Source organism: Lycium barbarum, chromosome 3 (genome assembly GCF_019175385.1).
Source record: "Lycium barbarum isolate Lr01 chromosome 3, ASM1917538v2, whole genome shotgun sequence".
Classification (NCBI taxonomy): domain Eukaryota; kingdom Viridiplantae; phylum Streptophyta; class Magnoliopsida; order Solanales; family Solanaceae; genus Lycium; species Lycium barbarum.
Window position 1 is genome coordinate 55,232,816 of NC_083339.1, and position 17,046 is coordinate 55,249,861.

At 41.4% G+C, this 17,046-nt stretch overlaps 1 pseudogene; it reads right to left on the reverse strand.

The window, feature by feature from the left end:
• Positions 1–13,008: 13,008 nt before the first annotated feature.
• On the reverse strand, positions 13,009–13,126 carry LOC132634558 (5S ribosomal RNA; annotated as a pseudogene).
• Between the last annotated feature and the right edge of the window lie 3,920 nt (positions 13,127–17,046).

A 17,046-nucleotide genomic window follows, 5' to 3' on the forward strand; every position in this document is an offset into this window, starting at 1 on the left:
AATCTCCAGAATATCCTGCTGACCTGGCCCTCTTGGGCGGCCTCCTGTCCCGATCTCTGCTGGAATAATCAGCTCTATGTCGGTCCTCCATACCCAGGGCATAAGCCTGTAGTCGGGAAATATCCATGTCTGCCTGCAATGCCACCACCATACAGCCATCAATCAAATAGCGGTCTAACCCCATCACGTATCTGTGCATCCGATCGGCCATATCTGCTACTATGGCAGGTGCATACCGGGCCAAAGAATCATACTCCATATTATACTCACGGATGCTCCGACCCCGCTGCTGCAGATGAAAAAATCGGTCAACCCGCGCCCGCCGTAACTCTGGGGCAAAAAGTGGTGAGTGAAAGCAGTCACGAACTCGTCCCAAGTAGCTGGGGTAGCACCCTCACCCCTGGATAGCTCCCAAGACTCATACCAGTGAGCAGCAACATCCCGTAGTCTATGCGAAGCCACCTCAACAGACTCAGTCTCTGAAGCCCTGACCAAGTCTAGTGAGCGCCGCATCCCCCGAATAAAGTCATGGGGGTCCTCGTCGGGCTTAGACCCGTAAAAATCTGGAGGGCCACATAATAAAAACTCTCGAACCCTCAGGCTGTCACGCCTGTCGTCATCATCATCACCTCTCCGCCCGCGTCTGCGAGCCTGCCCCGCTACCAGTGTGGTCAATAACTGCACAGCCTCTCTCAGTGTCCTGTCCTCCGCCCCTGTCTGAGGAGCTGGAGGCTCGGGTGCGGGTACTCGGGCCCCTGGAGCTGCTGATGGACCTGATCCAGGCTCCGCCGGTGGTGGTGTAGCGGATCCCTCTGAATGGGGCACAACCTCGGGCAAATCATAAACACGAGCCCGGGTAACTCGCTGTGCCTGACTAGTGCCTGCCATCCCTGCCTTGCCCTTCTGGGCCGCTGTTGCCTTCTTCGTAGGCATCACTGCAAACACAATAACGGATCAGATCAAAATCGTCCAAATAGCACAGCTCTAACGCACGATCTAAGATTCCAAAGAAAAGTAACACCCTAAATGCCCTGTAGCCTCCTGTTTATAGATGTGGTGCACAACACACCGATAAACAAGACTCTACGAGACACGGCCTGTAGACATTTCGAGGACAAACCGCTCTGATACCACTTTTGTCACGACCCAACCCCGTAGGCCGTGACTAGTGCCCGATCTGGGCAGTCAAACCCATCTATCAAATGCATTCAAGTAAATAGCAGAAGCCGACAAGGCTATATTCCAGATTTTGATAATTTCCAGAAAAATTTCGGCAGAGTTTCCTTTGTTTTACAGACTATCCAAAATAACCCTGTACACAACAAACACCAACAAAGGCCACACAGGGCTAACAAAGCAACGTATAAACATATGCGGACCGGCCGCCTCGGCGTATGGGATCGCCCAAACAACATATACACATAACCATACAGAAAGACCCAAACCCACAGACATGTCCACAGACCTCTAAACTGACCGACAGAATCATATGACGGGACAGGGCCCCGCCGTACCCAAATAGTCAGACATACAGAAATACACACATAGCAAAAGATATATGTACCAAAAGTGGACTCCGAATCAAAGGGAGTACTCCGAAATAGCAGAAAGTGGAGCCTACAGTGGTGGATCACCGGCGTCTGTACCTGCGGGCATGAAACGCAGCCCCCGAAGAAAGGGGGTCAGTACGAAAGATGTACTGAGGATGTAAAGCATAGAGTATAGAATTATAGGCCACAACTGAAAGCAAACAAGATAGAAAAAGGGAAGCACTGAATGATATATCAAAATTTGTAGCAAAAACATATATATATATATATATATATATATAATGCAAATAAAATCATGCAAGGCTCAAGAACGTGGTCACCACTCCGACGCTGGTACCACACACAGCATAACTCCAGAAGGTTCAAATCTCCGTACATCCCCGAGCACACATATCATCATACATATCACCAGCCATATCACAGCATAACACCAAACGGAATCCGGCCCTATGGCGAGGCCTCGGGAACCGTAACACCGCATACTGCCGAATTTATCATAGCGCGCACGAATCATAACCGGCCCGGGAACCGGTGAACGAATTATAATAAGGGCACGAGCGGAGTCGTGATCAAACAATGCAATTTGTATGTCAAAATATTATTTAGAACTTGATAAAATCATAGGTCAAGTCTTTAGTAAAAATAGTCGAACAATTAGTTAGTACGGAGTTCATTTTACAAAAGTGCTCCCGAAATGGTATTTATAACCCCAAAACATAGTTTAGCATATTGTGTTAATCAAAACATTATTTTATAATAGACGATTTCACAGTTAAAGGTCCCTTGTCAAACTTTTACAAAAAGAGAGCCTATTAGAACAAACAAGGCATCTCGGGGTTAGCGGGCCCACCTCGGGTCAAGTCGAGGTGGCGGACAAGAATCACGGACATTTGGGGTCTATGGGATCATACATAAAGGTTTCGAAGTGATCCGACGACGTTTGCATAGTTTCAGACACTTGGTTCCTTTCTAGCCAAAATAAGGTCTTTAAGCTTCAATTCAATTGAATGAATAGTAGACATTTTATAATTCGGATTTCGAGGAGCAGGATTGCTCCCGGGGTTCCGATATCAACCTAGCATACCTAAGACATGCCAAAAAAAGGAGTGGGTAGCCTTACATACCTTATATACGTCTTACGCTCGCCCAAAACTCAAGTCCCGTTTCGCTCAGAATCTGCAAATGGTCAGAGTTACCTAATTAGGAATTTCAATACTTAAGAATGCACTTAATCCCATATTTGCCTACCGAAATTTCGGCAGCATTTCCCCTATATATATATCACCCCGAGACTTGGCTCGGCTCCATATACAACAACACAACAGCCCACAGGATCACAAACATCATATGTCGCAACAAAATAAGTCTAACGTCAATATTCTTTCTTTCTACATAATTCAACAACTTTCATCCAAACTTCACAACATCAAACTAACATCCAGATTATCATATTCATTTACTCATTCAAAGTTATTCAAACACATTCCAATAATATTCCAAGCGATATACATGAATTCAAGTATGCCGCCACTTTCCATATTCTATCCAAAACTTCAACAAATGCGACAAACTATCAACTCGCATTGTTTTCATCCAAATTCATTAACAACGACTATAATTCACATTTAAAATCTTACTTCTATAATTATATAAGATCACATGAAAATTACATAATCTCCCATATTGACATAAGACCAACTTCAATGCCAATTCAACTCGTTTAACATTCATTTACATCATAAATGCCACAACGACACAACTAACAAACTAAACAAAATCAAATTCACCTCCCCTCCACCACACTATGGCTCACGGCAAAACACACCCTTCTCACACACACACGCCATGCACAAACACAACACCATTCCATAATCCTCATGCAACATCAATCACTATAACATATACACCCATTTCATAACATAAAAACATAGATTTCTCACCTTTTTCTTGAAATTCCGATTTACCGCAAACGTCGCTCTTTCGCCAAACTAATTGTATCACGTTGGAGAGCGTCTTGAACTTACTACTAATACAAAATAACAAGATTTTTAGGATCAAATCAAGGCTAGGAATTTTTTTTTCCAAGGGTTCGGCCGAGAGGGTCCATTGGGGTGCTCTCTAATTTTTGTGTTTGTTTTGTTGTTCTTGAACTTTCTAAAGGATAAACACAATATATAATATGCTTAATTAATAGCTCACATGAGAGTCACATGACCATTTCATGGGTTGGGCCAAGTCTCTTGGCCGGCCACCCCTTGAACTTGGGCCTCAATTTTCTTAAATTTTGTTGAGCCCAATTCGTTAAAACTCTCATTTTGTAATTCCCGAAACTAATTTCCGAAATTCCAATTTGCCCTTGGACTTCCTCCATATTTCCACACCAATATTTTTCATAAACAACCTAGACATATTAAAATCAAGATATTGCCTTATAACATACAAGTCTTAATTATTTCCAAGATTTCCCAATTATGCGAAATTACGGGACATAACAGTTATCGTCATCGCTATTACCATTATAGTCGTTATCAATATCATTATCACTATTATCGTCATTCATTGCCTCTATCTTTATAGGCTTACACGTTATATGAGGAACTTAGTACAATCGTAGCATATCAAGAATCGTGAGCTTACTAGCTCGGAAGATCGAATCATTTGAAGGACATCATAGACTTATAGAAGATTTAGATGTTTGGCCAAAGAACCATGCCTTATGAAAGAAGGGTTAGCCTTACATACCTTTCCATCCAACTATTCTACACTTGAACGTTCTCCTCCGAAGTTCACGTTTCTACCTTCATTAAAGTCATACTATCATTAGAAATCGATAGCTAGCATACATGATTAAACTAGAGAAAATCGAACAATATCTCCTTTATTTACACGACATTCCTCCATAGCGTATATCAACTCCCAAATGTCAATAATACATTCACAATATCATAACAATAGTCCTTATTCATCCACATTACCCACATTTCTCAATTCACTTTCAATCACCCATAATGGTCATAACACACGACTACGTTCATTCATATACATTGCCTATCCCGTGTTTTCAACATCATTTATAACATATTTATATCACAACACATCAAGAATCATGACCCAATTCAAGTTATTACTCAAAATGGCACTATTCCACATTCATGACCCATTTTTCTATATCCTTCTACAATCCAAGTATCTCAACTCTCAAATACCTTAGATGTTGTAGGAACAAGCCTTGGTTGGTAATACTTCACTGGACTAAAAACCCTAGTTCATCTCCAATGAGATTTCTTGACTTGAATGATCTTTAATGGGTTCTCTTACACTTGATGCACTTAATTTATGTTGTTGATCACTAATAACCCTTGAATTCTTGTGGAATAAACGTAGAGAGATGTTTTAGAGAGAAGGGGTGTGATATAGGAATGAAATGAAATAAATCTTGAATCCCTTATTTAATGAACAAAACTGTCCCCGGCCATATATACGGACCAACATATGGTCCGTACATTTTATACGGGCCGTATGTTTTGCCGTATGTTTGGTACAGAAAGGTATGACTTTCTTGGCTGATTATACGGTCCCAACTTACGGACCGTATAATTTATACGGCCAGTATGTTTGGCCGTATAATCCCAGTGATTCCGAAGCTCGTTTCGTCGACTCGTTTGATCTCCAATCCTTATGGAACCTTCTTAGCACTTGTTCAACACCTCAATACCAATCTAAGGGACGTTATTACTCTTTTACAAGACATCATTAAGTCTTTGTTAACTCGTTACTCGTAATTCCTCTCCGATACCTATCGTATGCCTTGCCTTCTCTTGGCCAACTTTCTTCCCCCATCTCTAACATCTTTGAAATCTTAACTAGGGTCATCGAATGTCATTTATTACTTATTGAAATAACGTATACTCGTACTCTTCACTTGTCTATTCACTTGAGCATCAACGAAAGATTTTACGAGGTGTAACAGCTTGACAGGCGTTATATACGCATATATATGTATGACCCCTATGCATGCACGCATAGTATTATGCATATCATTGGCCCACAGAGGCCGTTCAAACATAAAAGTTGCATTCATTTTATCCTATGTACTTTTATGTCTCTTCATGTTACTTTCATGCCTTATGTACTCAACACTTTGTCCGTACTGATGTCTCTTTTTCTGGGGCACTGCGTTTCATGCCCGCAGGTTCAGGTAGACAGATTGATGATCCAGCACTTTAGGTTACTGTGCAGCTGGTATTGGAGCACTTCTCTTATCTAGGAGTTGTTATAGTGTGTTTGGTACGTTGCACTTTTGTGGGCATACGGGTATGGCGGTGCCCTGTCCCGACCTATTTATGTCATACACTCCGGTAGAGGCTTGTAGACATTCGTTGTATAGCTATACTTTGTTTGTCGAACTGTCCAGCTCAACATGGTAATCTTGTCAGCTCGTACTGTCCAGCTCAGCATGCTTATGTATATATGTCCCTTTGGACTTGCTTTTCTTCAGCGTATTGCTTCTATGAGTCAGCAGGTTGTCTTGTGGAGGCCCCCGTGGCCCACTCTCTTGTATGATTATGTCATAAATATATGTCTAGCGGTGCTCAAAAAGTAAGGCCGGAGCGCCCATCATGACCCTCCGGTTTTGGTCGTGACAAACTTGGTATCAGAGCAGTTGCTTCCTAGGGTTGTCTACAAGCTGTGTCTAGTAGAGTTTTATTTATGGTGTGTTGTGCACCACACTTACAAATAGGAGGCTGTAGGGCATTTAGGAAGATTTTCCTTCTTTCTTATCTTAGATCATGCATTAGAGCCGTACCAACAGGATTTCTCTTCTAATAACATACTATGATTTCAACGATGCCTATAATGAGGAGAGCTTCAGCCAGCCAGAGAGGCAAGGCTGCGACAGATAAGGGTACCAGTCGGGTGCCACCGGTAAATGCGTGCAAAGGTAAGTCCCATAGTTAGGCCCCATCTCAGTCTTCTGAGAGCCCTTCCGTCCCAGCGGACCCCAGAGGGGCTGCAGCTACAGTTCCTCCACATGTTGCATAAAGCCAGAAGATACGAGATGCTATCCGATTATTGACTCAGTAAGTGGCCGCTTAGGCCCAGCGTCAAGGTACGGGTACTAGTTATGTTGATACGGCTGTTAGTCCCAGGGTTCGAGACTTCATTAATTTGGATCCTCCAGTATTCTTTGGATCGTAACCAGATGAGGACCCGTAAAATTTTATAGATCGGATGCTAAAGACATTGAGGGTAATGCATGCTTTAGACACTAAGTCAGTAGAGTTGGCTTCCTATCGTTTCCAAGATGTTGTTGTCTAGTGGTATGAGACCTGGGCGTTTTCTAGAGGGGCGCACCTCCAGCAGTATGGTAGGAGTTCACAGAGCTTTCCTTTGATACTATTTGCCAGCAGAGGCCCGACGGGCTCGAGTTGATAGATTTCTAAATTTACACTAGGGGAATATGAGTGTTCGGGAGTATAGTCTTCTCTTTAACTTACTAGCCAGGTATTCTCCCACGATTGTAGCTAAATGGAGGATCGGGTACACCGATTTGTGATTGGACTTGGGTCGCACTTGATTAATAATTGTATGACAGCCTCACTTCTGGAGGGTATGGATATCTCTCATATTTAGGCATATGCTCAGGGTTTAGAGGAGCGGAAGCAACAGCAGCGAGCTGATCGAGAGCGTGATAGGGGTTAGAGTAAGAAAGCAAAATCTTCTGGGTCTTTTGGTGAGTACTGGGGTGGTCAGAGATAGTAGTTCCCTAGGCGTTCAACCTATTCAGTGGCTAGTGCGCCTTCACAGTTCCCAGAACCGAGGTTTGATAGACCCACTTATTTTGAGTCAGGCCAGAGTTCCAAGGCTTTCGGTTCCCAGTCTACGGATGGTTTCGTCCAGATGAGGCCATCTCTACCATGATGCGCTCAGTGTGATAAGTTGCATGGCGGACAGTGCTGTTTGGGTTCGGATGTGTGTATACCTGTGGTCAGCAAGGCCACATTATGCGGGATTATCCGTCGAGAGGTGGTGGAGGTGTAGTTCAATCGACAGGATCTACAACTAGTTCTTCTTCATCGGTACGCCCTCCTGGGCAGGGTTCTCAAACATCAGCCAGTCGCGGTAGAGGCAGAGGTGGATCGTCCAGTTCGAGTGGTCCTCAGAACAGCATTTATGCATTGGCTGGTCGACAAGATCTTGAGTCATCACCTAATGTTGTCATAGTTATACTATCAATCTTTTCCCATGATGTAGACGCATTGATAGACCCAGGTTCTACGTTGTCATATGTTACTCCTTTTATTGTTGGTATGTTTAGGGTGGAACCCGAGTCGATTAGGCCTTTTGAGGTGTCCACACCTGTTAGTGATCCAATGATCGCTAGACGGGTATACAAATATTATGTAGTTATAGTTTGTAATCGTCATACCATTGCTGAGTTGACTGAGCTAGATATAGTGGACTTTGACGTTATTATGGGTATGCACTGGTTGGCTTCTTGTTATGCTAATGTTGATTGCAGAACAAAGATGGTCCAGTTTTAATTTCCAGGAGAGTCAGTGCTGGAATGGAAAGATAATACAACTTCGCCGAGCGGTAGGTTTATTTCCTATCTCAAGGCAAAGAAGTTGGTCGCTAAGGGTTGTATTTATCATATAGTTCAAGTTCAGAATGCAAAACCAGAGTCACCGGCTCTTCAGTATACTCCAGTGGTTAATAAGTTTCCAGATGTATTCCCAAACGAGCTTACAGGCCTTCCGCCAGAGCAAGAGATTGACTTTTCTATTGATGTTTTACCAGATACTCAGCCGATATCTATTCCCCCTTATAGAATGACCCCTGTTGAGCTGAAGGAACTGAAAGAGCAGTTGAAACATTTGCTCGAAAAGGGCTTTATTAGGCCTAGTACGTTGCCATGGGTAGCACCAGAGTTATTTGTAAGGAAGAAAGATGGTTCGTTGCGAATGTGTCAGGTAGCTGAATAAGGTGATGATAAAGAATAAGTATCCGCTCTTGAGAATTGATGATTTATTTGATCAGTTGCACGGTGCCAGATGCTTTCCAAAGATAGAATTGAGGTCAGGTTAGGGTCAGGAAGACAGACATTCTGAAGCTCATGATTTCATTCCTAGAATCACTAAAGCTCATGATCTTGATATTCTCACGATACCATTGGTCCCATCCTATGATAGTTGATCTTCTAAGGAAGGATATAATGAAAATGATGGTGATGATGATGGTGTTGAGGACATGTATGTACTCCTATGTATATATATTTATATATTAATGTATGACTACTAAGAACACCGAGCTTATATGGCCGGGTATGATATCTATCGAGCGCACACCACTGCAGTTGTGTACGGATGACACCGAGCCTTGGTAGGGCCAGGTATGTATAACACCGAACCTTATCATGGTCGGGTATGTAAGACACCGAACCTCTATGGTCGGGTATGATACTTCTATATGTATAAATGTATGAAATGGAAGTTTCCCATTAGAAATGGGGTAAGTATATATGATGAACATCGCTAGAGGTATAAATGGCTCTTTCATTCCATGACTTTTCTATCTTATGTTATTTCTCATGCTTCCATTATGTTGTTGATTATGCTTTACATACTCAGTACATTATTCGTACTGATGTCCTTTTGTTTGTGGATGTTGTGTCATGCCCGCAGGTGGACAGGGAGATAGACTTGACTCATAGACTGTTTGTGCAGAGACTGCATAGAGGAGCTCCATTTGATTCGAAGCTACAACTGTTGGTACAATTCTTTTGTGTATATGTATGGGCATGGCGGGGCCTTGTCCTGTCCTTATGATGATATTCATACTCTTCTTAGAGGCTCGTAGACAGTCATGTATAGTAGATATCTTTTGCTTTGTCGGCTCACGTTTTGGTATACTATTTTGTTAGCCTTGTCGGCTTGTGTATATGTGTAAGGGCTTAGATGTTGACATTGATATATAAAGGTGTTTTAGCCGTTGAAAATGGCATTTTCGAGGCATAGAATTGTTAATAGGCCATGTGGCTCACCTAGAGATGAATGTGAATGTACGATGAGAGGTGCCCGGTGAGCTAGCTCCGAGTGCCCTTTATGGCCCTCCGGTTGGGTCGTGACACCAATCCTCTCACAACTTACTATATGAACTAAGCCTTCATAACCATTGGATAAACGTATGCAATCATAAATACCCTTGAAGGCAACTCCAAAGTCCATTCTTGAGACGACCAGCACTTATGAACTTCAACGTACAGAACTACGGGGTGTAACATCTTTCCCCCATTAAAACATTCGTCCTCGAATGGTGTAATTGCAAATCCACGACGTTTTCATTGATTTCTTGAAGTGATTACCCTTCTCTTAGACTCCGATTGCCTTATCTTTAGAATATAAGTTGGTTAGCCTCTTCTCGTTCTCTCTTAACTCTTTATTGAACTTTTTCATAATTTTTATAGCCTTCTGTTGTTACGTATACTTGCTTAGTGTTCTCCTTCCAATAAGCTAGTTCTGGTCCGCAACTGCTACGACTACCCATTAACTTGTAAGTATCTTTTGTTACTTGATGATAGACAATTTTCTTATTCAACTATGGCACCTTCCTTTGCTTGCTTCTTTGGTACTAATTTGGGCCATCCCTTTTCATACTCATCGATCTCGCATACATACCAGATCATCTCTTTGTGGTCAATTGATCAGACCCTTGATTCCTCACAATCTCATCACAATCTCCTAAATACGTACATACACAATGTTCCCTCACCATCTTAATTATTCCTCGCAGCAGGGTTACACTTATGATAAGCTAATCATCATAGTTCAAACTAATTCACAACTCAAAATATCCTCGAACTCATATTATAACTTTTTTTTTACTTTCTCCTCCTCAAATTTTGCAATGTAGACCTATAAGTATAAAACTAAGGTAAACTCTTACTTTACCACAACTTCCTCCCAACACGGGCACACTCATTCTTGATTTCCTCATACCAGTTATCATTCAATTAGCCTTTATTCTTTGTTGACTGTCTATTGTTGCCCTTACATAATTTTTATTGGTCATTTGTTCGCGATGATTGTTCATATAGTTCTATAATACATGCTCTCATATTTGGCATGCTGAAGACTTGTAGGATACTCTCTAATTCCTGGTAGTACCGCTATCCTGCTACCCATAAGCACACTACCTCCCTCCTCTTTGGAGAGCGCCGCACTGCCTATAATTATCCTTTTTGTTAAGATTCTCACTTCTTCTGGCACTAAGATTCCCTTTCCTTGTAACCCAATGGTCCTTTAGTATTCATTTCCTTCATTTTTCATTTTTTATTTTTGGATGGCTTGCAATCCTCTCTTATCCTCTTTGTTACCCTTCAGAATATATCACTGCATGTTTAGATACGGCCCAATTTCTCCGGCACGAGCGATTCGAACCACGGTCTAGAAACATCATATCTCACGTCAATGAGAATCATTCTCTTTGACTCGTTACTCCCCTTGCTTTCCTACCATACTTTCTTTCCCATACTTGCCCCATAATATACTTATTTCCAATCCGTCTCTGCTTTCTCCTAATACATTCTCGATATGTCAGTACATCTCGAACTTTGGATTCTTCAAGCTAATACATTTATTTCTTTGGAATTTTGGGAATGTCATAATTCATTTCAGGACTAACTCTGCTCTTCCCTCATTTTTAAGGATGTTCTTATTCACCAGCAACCTTTGAATAGTACTCATCTTTGATAATAACCTGGTCGACCTTAACGACCTTCCTACTTCTCGGTTCTTTATAATGCCAGAATTTCTTCCGTCACATGGTTTGACTTATTTCCCTTTTTGCTAGTTGAAGTTTGGTATAAAATCAAATGCTCATACGTGTCCGATCCAAAGCAAGTGCCTCCTTTATTGTGTTTCCACTTCTACCTTTTATGACTAGTAATTCCTTGGGCTAATGAATTAATAGGGACAGCAGAATTCATTAGGCCCTATATGGAGTGTCCGATTATACCTTGCTCCTTCAACCCTAGTCTTTTTCCACGACTATCTTCTCAACACCCTTGAAATTCTTCTTACTCTGGGTTCACGATTCCGATTTACATCTATATTACCATTAAAGGTTAATATTCCACACCATTCATTCCCACGACTCATCCTTTCACTTGCTTAGCTCATTTATTCCGTAATTCTCCTTAACTACTTATTTGCATCACAACTATGCATCATAGTCCTTCCAGTGTCTTGCCGTTTCTTATTCTTATCATGAGATACTTACAAAGTACACTTTTTCCCTTTTTCTTTTGGTCATGACTTTATCTTCTATTTTGCCACTACGACTCGTTCATATTTATAAATATTTCCCGTGTATCATTATTTCCTTTATGATCGAATCTTTATACCTTTTATAGAGGTTCTTATCCCATGTCACCGATATGTTGTCTCCTGGCCGGATTTATTATCTTACTATCCTCTCTCCTGTCCTAGGTAATTGCTCAACTTCCTTTAACCAACACATTAGTGTGCCTTTATTAATTTTGTTCCCAGGGGTTTTGAGTTCTTTTACTCCTAAGTGCTATTCTCCACTTGCCATTTTATAACATTGGCCCTGGAGTTCGTAGAATATCCTTTCAGAAGTGCAAATCTGTTCTATCTCTAAGTCATTTTTTTTTGGAAAGGCTTCTCCGTTTCCGAGGTAATTGTGGCGTGCTATTATGACTATGCATTCACCTCTTCGGATGCCTCTCAAAAGCCAGAAACACCTTAGCATCTTCGCAAAACCTGCTTATTCTTTCCCAATTCGCATTCCTATTCGTTGCTACTGCCATTTAGTCCCACTTATCAAAATCTGTTCTCGGGCCCTCTACATTCCTCCTTTCGTTCCACACTACCATACAATATTCTTTTCATATTCTTACTTTTGAAATTTGTCCAAATGGCCCTCTACCTCTACCGTCGTTCTAAACTCTCTCTCTTGAAAGCTTTAATTGACCCTCATTAGTAACATACTTCCTTTGCTCGCACTTCTCCTTTTCTCTGGGCATCCTAATCTTCTTACTCTTGTATACTCATTTTCTTCGTTTCCCTGATGTTATTGCATCAGGCTTATCCAACTATAACCTTTAGAGAAAATAATGTCAACTTGCCCTGTAGTACCCTGTTCAATGAGTACCTTTAACATATCACAATGTAGATTATCGGGGCAGACATACTGGTTAACGTAACCACATATAAGATATCATATATACCTTCATTAACACCTTACTTACAAGGTATCCCCAATGCTATTTAAACTCGTCCTAATTCTGTAGCTGTAATACGTCTTCTCTTTCTTTGCCAAGCCAGTCCGTCTCATCTCTCACAATTATTTAGAATTTCCAACCGTGAGTTTCACACGCTTCTAATCCCCCTCAAGATATTCTAGTTCCTCATCCTTCTCTCATGTCTGAATCTGTGGGACTTCTTAGCACACTTCCCAACGGGTCACCCATCCTAGTAATACTCTCGCCCAAGCACGCTTAACTTCGGAGTTTTGATGGGATCTGGTGCATTAGTGCTGGTATGATGGCATCCGTCCTGCCGCGTGGCCTTTATCTTATGACCTAAAATAAGTTGAAGTTCTAACGGATCCCAATAAAATTCCTGTAATGTATCTCCCTCCGGATTGGAAAGGTCCCCTACTCTCCTGGCCGAGAAAATGCTGGTTTAGCTTTTGGAACTCATAATAATAACCATCTTCTATTCCTACTTTTAAGATTTCTAGTGGTGGAAAAAACATCTTAGTCACAGTTACCAATAAGTACTTAGGTCATTGGATCCTTTAGAATTCCCATTGGTCAACTGCTAATGATATCTTGCAATGATTATACACACAAAAGAAATTTCCAATAATAGACTCATGTACCTGTAACCGGCCTGTCCAGCTTTTGATCTGGAGGGCTATAAAGTGAAGTATCCTCCTCATCATCCTTCCGCCATCTACTGGTCTGGCCCTCCTCATCTCCCCCATCCAAATCCGAGGGGTACGAATATCCCGGCAACTCCTGATTTACCGAAGGCTAAGATAAAAGGCTAGAATAATCGGTAACACTTACTGGCGTGGCTGCCCTAACATAAATCTCCCCTACAGGAGAAGCAGGAGGGGTCAACTCTGGTACAGCCTCGGGAGCCTCTTCCACCGGCGTCTCATACGAACCCTTAGACGGGTCCATCTCATAACTATCTTCCGACGGGTCCTCCTCTATGGAAGTCACGAACTCTGGGGGAATCGTCTCGATGTCCTCGGAAGGGTCTATCTCAATAGAATAGCTAGGACTCCTCCTACTCGGTCCGAGTACCTGGGGTCCCGAATCCACCCTGGGGGTCTTCTTGGCACCCCCACCATCTGAAGCTGATCTCTTCATCTCTTATCAAACTGCACCTACCTACAGGAAAATAGGGTCAGAAACAATCTTTCCTAGACTCTGGCCCTATCACACGATCTAAGATAGAAGGAAATGTCAATGATTCCTAAATGTCCCGCAGGCTCCTGTTTATAAGTGTGGCCGGCTTCACACCCATAAACAGGACTCTACCAGACACGGTCTGTAGACAACCCTAGGACGAACTGCTCTGATACCACTTTTGTCACGACCCAAACCAATGGGCCGTGATGAGTTCTCGATCACTACTAACCAAACATCCCTAAACCCGTACTTGCCATATGCTGAATAACCTAGTGGCCCATTTTTAACATATATCTGAATGATAGCATCTGTGGGAAATTTATGCAATAAACTCTACCTCGGAAACTCATAAATTATACACATGGATACATATAGGCATACGTGCAAAGGATGACAACGCAGTCCGACATGGCCAATACATATACTGTACATAAAATAAGAGACCACAAAGCTACATGACGTTCCCACCATATACAGTGTCTACAGACCTCTATAGAACATAAACTGTAGAAAAGACAGGACAAGGCCCTATCATACCCACATATCTACATAGCAAAATAGCATACCAAAAAGGGCTGCAGCTCCGGACCAATGGAGTGCACTGACTGTGGCTGAGGGGAGATTCTACTGGTCTGGGTCGTCTGGCAGGCTACCTGATCCTGCGGGCATGAGCGCAACATCCACAAGAAAGGACGTAAGTACGAATAGTGTACTGAGTATGTAAGGCATGAATCACAACAGAACAAAAAGTGTAGAACATAACCTAAGATAAAGGGATAACCTGTATATCTGATGGCCTCATAAGGCAGATATCATACATGCTTAGCTTTCAAAAGAAAACATTTCTCATATACATATATCATAATAGTGCTGCGGAACGTGCAGCCCGATCCATAAATATATTATATTGCTGCAGAACGTGCAACCCGATCAATAAATATATTATATTGCTGCGGAAAGTGCAACCCAATCCATAAATATATTATATTGCTGCGGAACGTGCAACCCGATCAATAAATATATTATGTTGCTGCGGAACGTGCAGCTCGATCCATATATATATTATATTGCTGCGGAACGTGCAGCTCGATCCATATATATATATATATATATATATATATATATATATATATATATATATATATATATATATATATATATATATATATATATATATTGCTGTGAAACGTGCAACCCGATCCATACCCATATATCCCGCCTCCGGGCATCCTGCGTCCGGGACAATGTTATAATATACCAACTGATCAGGTGGCTATGCGTATATAACGCCTCGCCCTTTTCCCATATCCCATATATATATATATATATATACATATATATAATATACATATATAATGTAGGTAGCATGCATGAGAGACGAAATAAAAGTTACCACTTTATCGGAGTGACGTAAGGTCGGTAACCTCCGATTTATATTATGGAACAATCATCATCGCTTTACCTCACCTTGAAGGAACAATGATTATAAGGTGAGATCAACAATAATGAATAAGATCAAGGAAATCATGAAATAAGATCAATAATCTTATATGTATTAAAATCATAACTTTGAAACTGCTAGAAACAGAATCATCATCATCATCATCATTATCATCATGAAAACATAGTAATCTTTAGCGTCGTAAGAAACTTTAGGAATCATGAATCACTAGCTTGTGGGAATAAGGACATCATGGAAAATATGTATGAGTTCCCAAGTAAGGAGTCATTACTGTCGTCATGGTCATCATAGAAAACATCTTGTCGTTAATATCATAAAAACCTTGAGAACCAGAAACTTCTAGCTTTTCGGGAACCAGGATGTTATGGAAGACATGTATGGAGTCATAATATAGGAATCATGCCTTTAGAAAGAAAGGTACTATCGTTACAAACCTTTTGGTCTCCTTGGAGATTCAACGTTTATCCTTCCACGCTCGTAAATATACATATAAACCATTCGTACTATAGTTAGGCTCAAAGTTATACGCCCACCTCAAATCCTTAATTTAATTCCATTTAGAATCTGCCGAAATTCGGGCAACATATCCCCTGTTTATATGCCTAGCCCGAAATCACAATTCAACAACCAACAACAACAACAACAATACCAACCTCAACAACATCATTACTAACACCATTTATGTTTCATAAAATATCCCGCAAGATGTTTTCCAAATTTCTCAACTAAACAACTTGTAGTACGACTATTTCATAGTTTTTCCTTCGAACTATCCAAGATTAGTATGAATAAGAAGAGATTCATACCTTACTTCCGCTAGTATCACAATATATTCACTTTCTACCTTGAATTCAGGCCAAGACTTGCCGTAATAAGATTTTATTATCGCAACGATACGCTGTCTTGACCAGAAACTAGGGATTATACTCGATTTGCGTTAAAATTTGATGTGTGGAAGTTGGGAGAGGTTTCCAGAAGTTTTGGGTGGCTTAGAGGATGTTTTAATGAGGAATAAGGGGGTAAACCCCTATTTATAATATTTTAGGCTCATGTTACACCGACCTAAAACGTACTTAGCGCGTTCGCACTAGGTAGTGGCGCGTTCGCGCTGGGTTATCTGTCACCCCTTCTGCGCTTTCATGCCACCTCTTGGCGCGTTCGCGCAGAGTAATTTTCCTGGCCTGCCAGTTCGACTTGTAACGCCCATATCTCCTTACTCCAACATCGTACCGATGAGCAGTTTGCTGCGTTGGAACTAGAATTCATGAGCTCCTTTTTAGGCTTTTGCTTTGCCTAGAAACTCATCATATTCTAAAAGATATTCTTCCTCCAAATTGGACCAACAAACATAGTTTCCGCAACTTACCTGCTCTCCAATCCTCTCACAACTTACTATATGAACTAAGCCTTTATAACCATAGGATAAACACATGCAATCATATATACCCTTGAAGTCAACTCCAAAGTCCATTATTGAGACGACCAGCACTTTCGAACTTCAACCTACCGAACTACGGGGTGTAACAACTGGAATGATAGCTATTGTTATAGGCAAACTCGATAAGCGGCAAATGGTCATCCCAACT